The sequence below is a fragment of the Curcuma longa genome, chromosome 3, assembly GCF_044706935.1.
Source record: "Curcuma longa cultivar G26 ecotype Majalengka, Jawa Barat chromosome 3, ITB_CL_G26_1.1, whole genome shotgun sequence".
Taxonomy (NCBI): Eukaryota; Viridiplantae; Streptophyta; class Magnoliopsida; order Zingiberales; family Zingiberaceae; genus Curcuma; species Curcuma longa.
The window spans coordinates 13,270,386-13,279,987 of NC_133863.1; the positions used below are offsets into that span (position 1 = coordinate 13,270,386).

Consider the following 9,602-nt stretch of genomic DNA (forward strand, 5'->3'; position numbering starts at 1 on the left):
TCGGGTCCGGGTCTAATTGCCATCCCTAAACCTTTGGAGCTTGACCATCATTCCATGGTTTATCATTTGAAAGCTTTAGATTTGTTTCTCCGTTGGTTGGGTTTTCAAAAGTTCTCAAATGAAATAATTTTAATTTTTCCTTTTAAAAATACTTATGTAAATTGGTCTATAATAACTTTAATCAAAATTATTTAAATATTAATTAACATATTTTAGTCTTGATCAAACTGCTTTAATATTATTAATTAAATTTAAATATTAAGTAATTTAAAGTTTTTATTAATATTAAAGTAATTTTAACTAAATGGATCGGTCAAGCAAATAAAAATAATTTAGAAAGAAAATTTAGGACAAAATATCTCTTCGATATTTTTTATATGAAATACCGACAATAAATAAAAGACACGCTTTTGACTTTTACCTTAGTTATCAAAGTATGGTGGATAATGTTATTTACCAATTTATATGGGGTGAAATAAAAACGCCAACAGAGGCAAATTTGAAAATATTTCAACAAATTAGTGGAGATGGAGAATGATACATCTGGAGATCGGATGGATCAAATCAATCGGTCCGATGGATCGAACGGTTGACTCGCAGCCAAATTCTGTCTACCAAATTCAAGCTTATTTTATTCCCAACAGCCACCGCCTGCCAAAGTGCAAAGTCCCTTTCCCGTGTCTCTCCTCTCCTGTCCCTTCCCATTCATCTCAGCGCCAGTGAGGAATCTCAAATCTCTATTTCTGTGCTTTGAGATCAATTGTCTTGAAGGGCCTCACTTTCTTGAAATGGTAGATTAGTTTTGCCCCTGCGGCTGCTGTTGCGGCGGAAGCGACGACGACTAGATCGGGTCCGATCCAACCATGACGCTTGCTACTCAAGTGGTCCGTCACTCGCGCAAGGTTGTGCGTCTCTACTGATTTATACTTTCTACACAACGGTGTGGGATTGATAGAAAACCGGGTTTTCTGCTCCTATGATGTTTTTTTTGGAAATTAATGCGTCTTCCTTTGTTTTTATGATATTCACTTTTTATTCCATTTTTTTTATCATCAATCATATGCTATAGCTTTGTCTTACAAATTTTGGTGTTTAGATCGAATGTGGATGATTTATTTATTTATTTGTTAGATTTTTAAGTGAAAAAGTATTTTTTTTTTTGTCTATTGTTACTTTAGTGCCTTGATTTGAATTGCCGCTATAAGATAAGATGATTTTGTCGTGAAACTCCTTCGTTGATTTTCTAAGAAAAACATCTCTTTAATACATTGTGAAGAAGGTAGGCAAACTGGCAACTTTGTTTAATTTGATTTGAGGAAAATTGTAGATGCTGGGACGAAGTTCTTATTAATTATGTTGATCCATATTCATTATCGTATTTTATGCAGTGTTACAAAATACAAAAATGGTTTCTACATAAGAATGTTGCAAATTCACAATGGTCTTCTGTTCCTCAATGTTGTTTGTGATTACATTGTAGAATCCTGTGCTCCGGGATATGTTTGAGTGATATTACAGGATATTCTTCATCATCTTGCTTGATGATTCATATACTTTTGTATCTGATATTTCAGTTAAAGGGTGCTAAAAACATTATACTGAAGGAGCCTGCTATTCTTGCACGTCCTTTCTCTAAAGGTACTTGCCCTACTGTTGGGACAGTAAGAATATTAATTATCTGCTTGAATATTCCTCCTCACTCATGCATATAAATGTACCAATTATTCTATTTATTTATTTATTTTTCTATTTTGTATAATGACATAGGACATCAATACTGGTAAATGTTCTTCACACTGTTTATTATGTCTAGAAATCATTTCATCTGTAAACAGATGAATATAAGGTTGGTTTATCATTTGAATTACGGGATTGAAAAGTTTTTTAAACTATTATTATGAGATCTTTCATAATACAATTATTGATTGTATTTTAATTGTACTCTGATATCTGTTCCAAATTATTGTTTTATCCATTTGTTACATTTTTGTATTTTTTAACTTTGTAGCAGACTCTGAAATGATTGATCGTAGTGTTACTATCTACATAGTTCATGCTTTCTATTTATATATGTTGTGGGTTTAACTCGCAAATAAATCATACCGTGTCTTTGTAGAAACTTGACAAAAGAGGAGGGTCAAAATCATTCATTGAAATTTTATAATAGTCACGAAACAGGGAAAATATAAAATATAGGACAGGGAAAATATAAAATATATGTGAGCCTCCAATATTTTGAAGAATTATTTATACTATGCTATTGGAATGATTTGTTTTGGAAATTTACAATTACATGCATGAACTAATTGCTGCTGCATTTTTAAAAAATATCAATTAGGATAAATTTCAAATTATTTATGATTATTCTTGTTTGTTCTATTTTTAGATATATCAAGGAGTTATAATGGTACTGAAGGAAAATATCTAGATTTGAAGCCTTATGAGTTTTGCACTAAAAGCAGCAATGCCATTGGTGAAAGAAATGTACTGATGTCAAATCATTAAGGAGCTGTAGATGAGCTTTGTTCTTGTAATATATGTTCCAGAGCTTGACATAATTCCATCTACTATTTGTTCAGGCATTTTCTTCAGAAGTACTTGGGGCCAACCATTCCAGAAAAGGACCTGCCAAGAGTCTTCCTTTTTTTGGCATGAGATTTAGCCATACTTTTTCCTAGTATGTCTTGACCTTTATTTTGTTTTGCAGTATTATCAGCTGATTTATGAGCAATTTTCTATGCCTCAGTATGCAGGCCACTCCAGGGAGACTTTTCTCAACCAATTCAGGTTTCTGCTTTATTTCCTCACTCCATATTGTTTCTTTGTGAAATGCTATATTAATTGTTAGTGATGAGCAACAAGTTAAGATGATAGAATTTTTGTATGCTTCTCCTGTTTGCATGAGGCTGCATAATGTAGATTATTTATGCACAATGATATGTTCTGTGCATGTGGTAGGGATTTAGTCCTCAAAACTTTTTTGGCTCTTTGAAACTTTATATTGGCTTCCTTATGGATGGTTATTATTTAGTTATTGTAAAATTGTTATGTAGAATTGCCTTGTCATGGCTAATTGACTTTTTACCAATATTTGGTTGACAATAATATCTATTGCAGTATGCTAGGTGTAGTGCTTTGCTCTTGTCACAATCAACACTTTATGCTAACATGTGTAAGCTTTGCTGTAGATAGTAGTTCTTATATCTGACCATTTACAATTTTTAGAATAGTTGTATTTGTGGACAATTCTTCTGTAGTAATGTGCTACAATTTGTTTTAAACCCTTGTATTTGATGTATATTTTTTTATACCATTCTTCATGAGTGTTCAACTTAGGTCAATTGGCTTAGCTTTTATTGTGCCTAAGGACATATTATAACATGAAAAACTGAATTAAACTTATACATCTACCATTTCACCAAATTAATTGCAATGCTGAAATTTCTGAATTGGCTGATTGGGATTGGAATAAACAACTCTGAGAACATGATTTTTTGTACTGATTATGTATACTTTTTTCGCTTTGTTGGTAGAGTTAACTAGTTAAGTACTAACCGGCTTCTAACAATCATATATAGTGCGCTTGAATCATTATTTTTATTTTGTTGTATTGCTAGATTTACCACCACACCAGGCAATTGGGATGCCATCACTTTCACCCACCATGACTGAGGTTTATTATCCGTGTACATCAAACATCAGTTCTAATATTTGTATGACTCCTAGTGCAGTTAATTGTTCTATGCTTTCTCCTTTACAGGGCAACATTGCAAGGTGGCTAAAGAAAGAAGGCGACAAAGTTTCACCAGGTGAAGTTCTCTGTGAGGTGGAAACTGTAAGTCAAGTTGACATCCAATAACACACCTGCCTTTGCACATTATAGAGTTATAACAGATTGTCTAATTTTGTTTATTTGTAACTATGCTAAATATTCATTAGGACAAGGCCACAGTGGAAATGGAATGCATGGAAGAAGGATATCTTGCCAAGATAATACATGGAGATGGGTCCAAAGAGATAAAAGTTGGTGAGGTAATTACATATATGATGTACATTCATTTTTTACCCGATACCAGTCTCATGCTCTTCCTTTTAGTTCAGGAGGTTTTAATTTTCACTTAGCTTTGGAGGGAAATTTCCTATTCATCTTTTCATTGTCTTGATTTTGTGATACTTGTTCCTGTTACTACTTTCAGCACCTCTATATTGTTGGTCTTGTTGAATTAAGAAACCCTTGGGCATGTGATGGATGTCTTTATTCTTATTTTTGTACTGAATCTTAATCAACATTGTGGATGTGTTGAATATTGTTACTAATATTTCATTTAGAGATTTTATTTGTTTCTGAGTGTGTGATGTCATGATTCACCAAAGTCTGCATGTGTCATTGTTGCAACTTGAATGTTGTTAAACCAGTAACAGCTAATTTCATATTGTCCATGCCTGTTTGCTCAAGTTCATTTACCTGATCGGATCATTGGAGAGGTTGGTTAGATTGGATCAAAATCACAAGAAGCATGTTGGATCTCTAGGTGAAGTTGCTAAGGCTGTCATATAACTGTTGCATCACAATTGGATCATGCAGGAAAAGTACATTGTCATGTAATTGATAGTTCTCAAATATCACCACTCTACTGTTTATAGTTTAGTTGTTTTATTACTTTTTATCTCATCAATTATTTTCATCTTCCAAATTCTGTAACCTGAATCTTTTTTTATATTGTTTACTTCCTGCTGCCACTAGGAGTTTAAACATCTTGTATTGTTGATATTGCAATAATGTAAGATGATAATGAAGTTTTTGAATAAAATAAATGCTCCTTCATAACTTGCTAAGTTAGAAAAACCTTCACTATATTATAAATTATGTGCGGTTGATCACTTTATGCTATAGTGATTGGTTCAGTTTAAAGAGATTTTTGGTGAACTGCCTGGTAAAGTATAATGAGGATGTGTGTTTGAATATACGTGGTGCATGAAGTATTATTTTCATCTCATTCAAGTGGCCTGAGTACCTTCACAATTTGCATTAAATATTCTCTGATTCTTATTATAATTTATTTTGATACAAGATATTACTTTTATTTGTTATGAATTTTGAATAATCTGCCATCAGACCATTGCTATAACTGTGGAGGAAGAGGGAGATATTGAGAAATTTAAAGATTACAAGGTTTCTGAATCTGCTGGTCCTACTGAAGTTCAGCCACCATCTGAACCTGCACCATCTAAAAAGGAGGAAGCACCTACCAAAACTGATGAACCAAAAGCTGCAAAGACTGATAAAGTTTCTCATCATGAACATCGGATCTTCTCTAGTCCCCTTGCAAGAAAGTTAGCGGAGGACAACAAATTATTTTCGGTATTTGATGTTTATAAAATGTGTATATAATCTAGTTAATTAGAATTCTCTTCTAAAGGACATCATATCACCTATTTCCTTTGTGCTGGCCTCTATGCAGGTATCTCTTTCAAGCATTAAAGGTACCGGTCCTGGTGGTAGGATTTTGAAGGCAGATGTTGAAGATTACTTGGGTACATTTTGCTAGCCCTTTCTTGCACTCTCTAACCCTTTATTATATGAAAATTTCCTTTACAAGCTATTATTGTCTATTCCTCATTTGGGATCCTTGATAAACAATATTATAGACCTTCTATCAGCAGTAGACCTAGTGTGATGCTGTTCAAAATTTGGGTGATCATCTATTTGGCAAATAAAAAGGACAATTTTGAATCCTAGATAATAGAATTAAACCAATCTTCATATTACTCTTAGTTGGCCTTATACTCATATTCTTCAAAATAAAAGAATCATAGAATCAAATTTCAAACTAACTCTTGAGTCTATTCTGGTATAGGCAATCATACCTAATCCACCAAGTGATGAACTTGTCAATAACTTAGTCATTTGTTCACTCAAACCTAACTTTAATCTTAATCGTGTGTTATTGATCTAAGCTTGATCTTGACTTTAATTCAACCCTTATCTTTTGTTGATCATGTTAACTGATATTAACTTAATTAGTGATATTATTTGGAATTTTGATTATCGATGAACTTGTCAATATGTTTTTAAATTTTTTCCTATTTCTTTGGAAATGGAATAAAAATATCTACATTTGATTGGATGTAGCTTCTCGAACAATGGGTGTCCTTGCACCTGTGAAGGCAAAGGAACCCATAGGTGCTCATTCATTAGGTTATGTGGACATTCCAAATTCACAGATAAGAAAAGTAACATAGCCTGTCTTATGATCTTTTCACCCAATTGGGTTGCAATCATATTTTTATTACAACAATATAATTTTGCAGGTTACCGCTTCTCGCTTGCTTCTCTCCAAACAAACTATTCCTCATTATTATTTAACAGTAGACACCTGTGTTGACAAACTTATAGAGTGAGCATCTGCCTGCTAATACACTGATGTACAGAGTGCAGTAGTGTAATCTGTTCAAGTTCAGAGCACATATCAAGATAATAATGAGCTATTCATTATTTCTTCAGATTGAGGAAAGAACTTAATTCTCTCCAAGAGGTTTCTGGTGGTAAAAGACTATCAATCAATGACCTTGTCATAAAGGTTTCTATTTAAAATTTATGTTGGATATTGTTATTTGAAATATTTATATGTTATTAGCCTTTAAGTGTTGCTCTATGGTGACTTAGAATTTTTGCCCTGTACCTTTCTGGAAAATATACATTTGCTAACTCATTTATAATGATTAATTTCTCATTGCTTGATAGTTGATATTGGTTTGAGTTTAATTTATTATTGTATTCTTGATTATCTGCCTTCTGGGTTTAATTTTACACTCATATGATATATTGTTATCTGAAAATATATCTCATCAAAGCGCTTTCGCATAGGAATTTTGGATCTTTCCTGTTACATTTAGCGACATTTGGTTTATTGATACTTTGCTCTATAGACTACCATCTTGATTCTTGATACACCTTCCCGTAGAACAGTATTGTCATGCCTTGTTATACCAGACCTATTTCTATCATTCTTGGTTGCCATAAACTTACCACATGACTTTTGACATCCTGTATTGGCTTTTCATGGTTAATGCTGGAAAAAGGCAAAGTAAGGGAATATTGCTTATCTAACATGTATTAGATCTAATTATTCTTTGATGTTTATTCTGGAAACTGAGAAATTTCAATGGAGTTTCGTTGTCAACCCTATCATTGTTTAAAACAATATATGCACTTTGACATGCCAACTCATTAAAATACTTTATCTGCTCGCCTATTCTTTTATCAAATAGTCTCAACATTGACTTATCAAACAGTCTTACCAATTGACATCAAGTACACAAGTTCAGAGTTTCATTAGTTTGCACAACCAAGTTCACTTGTGAGACATGTAGTTAGGAGTGTAAAGAGATTGAATTTGGAAAAGTGCAACTGGTTTAAAAGTATTTTTGTTTTGGGATAACTCTGACCTAAGCCATAACCCAATTTTTGACGAAAAACTTAAACTGGTTTCACAGGAAGTTGGATTTCGGCTTCTTTCTTTTCCTGTATTATAGAATGACATATATTGGCTCTCAACTTTAGATTTTGAACGACAATATAGAATATGTTTGCATGTAACTTACTTTCTAAACACAGGCAACTGCTTTGGCACTTCGCAAAATTCCTCAGTGTAACAGCTCCTGGATGAATGACTTCATACGACAGTATATCTTTTTGAGTTTCATTTTACCTTTTTTAAGAAACTTTGTTACTGTTCACATGAGTTATATTTGTCCTAGCTTCTCGATCTTGATGCAGGTACCACAATGTTAACATCAATGTTGCAGTTCAAACAGATAATGGGTTGTTTGTTCCAGTTATCAAGGTTTTAATTGCCAAGAAATTTGATTTAAGCTCAGCATCATATAGCATTTTTAGTATTTTGTGAACAAATTATACAGGATGCAGACAAGAAGGGACTGGCAACAATTGCAGAGGAAGTGAAAGTGTTGGCTCAGAAGGCAAAAGAAAATAGCTTGAAACCAGAAGAATATGAGGTAGGTACACAGACCTTGAATTCAGATGCAATATTTTTTGTCCACTAACTCTGTCGATGAGATGACTTTGCAGGGTGGTACATTTACTGTTTCAAATCTGGGAGGCCCTTTTGGTATCAAACAGTTCTGTGCCATAATCAATATAATCCACCCCAATCAGCCATTTTGGCTGTTGGATCTGGTACAGCATGCACCTTCAAAATGAAAAAAATAATTTCTCAGCCATCTTTAATAATCCGTTTTTGTTCTTAAATTGTTCTTGATGGAGCAGCTGAGAGACGAGTGCTTCCTGGCAGTGCTCCTGACCAATTTGAATTTGGCAACTTCATGTCTGTCACATTGAGTTGCGATCACCGAGTGATCGATGGTTTGTGCTACCATCTTACATCCATTTATTTAAATGAAACATTGCTGAATTTGACTGCAAATTCTCAATATTCATATTCGTCCATGACAGGTGCTGTGGGTGCAGAGTGGTTGCGAGCTTTCAAAGGCTACATTGAGAATCCACAATCCATGTTGCTGTGAAGCAAATCTGAATGGAGCATTTTTGTAGGATTTGACATAGAGGCTCTCCAGTTCTTTTGTTTATTCCTTTCCCTTCCCTTCAAAATGGTCGGTATGAATCAACTAGGCTTCTTTTTTTTTTATGACAACCTGTTAATTATTGAACTTGTAAAAGGTTGCCAGATTTTTTTTTCAATAAGAAAAATCAACTGAAAATCACCACCCCGACTAAGTTGGTTGCTCAATGATCATTTGTTAGTAGTGGATGTTTTAGGGACCAAGTTGGTTGCTCAATGATCATTTGTTCACTAGCAGTCAACTAAAAGCAAATGTGTTTTTGTTGCTATAATATTTATATAAGTCTTACAGGTTTCTTGAGCATTCAAGGGTGCATTTTTTAATGATCAAGTGTTATAATTTTCTAATGATTTGGAATTAGGGATTGAGTAAAATTTCAGTTCAAATTAATTTCAAAAATTCAATTTGATTTATTTAGAAATTTATTTTTTAAAAAGATATCGGTTATTTTAGTTGAATCAAAAAATTAATTTTTATTAAATAATTAAAAATATTAAGATTTTTAAATTTTTATTAAAAAGTTTTAATATTTTTAAAAAAAAATTAATTAAAATTGGTGAGTTCAAATTTAATATTAAGAATTAGTTGGTTTGATTGATAGAAAAAAATTGATTAATTAATTTTAATAAATTTGGTATGATCGATTTAACTTATGTATAAATTTCATAAATAGGATGGCTAAATTATAATTTTTTATAAAGAATTTGATTCGTGTGGATACGTGACTCATCAACTTGCAACTTCTATTTAACCCGATAACCCGTTCCATAGACCTGCAAACCGCACAGCGCCGTCTTCCGCCTCCTGTGTTCCCCACGGCCCACCCCGCTCACAGCTTCAGATCCTTCGCTCGACTTCTCGCTGCTTGGACGACGATCGGCGGCCGGCAGATCTACGCGAATCTGAGGCGCGTGCTTTCCTTAAGCGACGATCCAGAAAGGTACTCGTTCTTTTTGCGTCTTCCGATCCTTGATTAATGGGTTTCGATCTGAGATAAG

General features: G+C 33.3%; 1 pseudogene; it reads left to right on the top strand.

The window, feature by feature from the left end:
- Positions 1–757: 757 nt before the first annotated feature.
- Positions 758–8,806, top strand: LOC141823329 (dihydrolipoyllysine-residue acetyltransferase component 2 of pyruvate dehydrogenase complex, mitochondrial-like; annotated as a pseudogene).
- Positions 8,807–9,602: the final 796 nt, after the last annotated feature.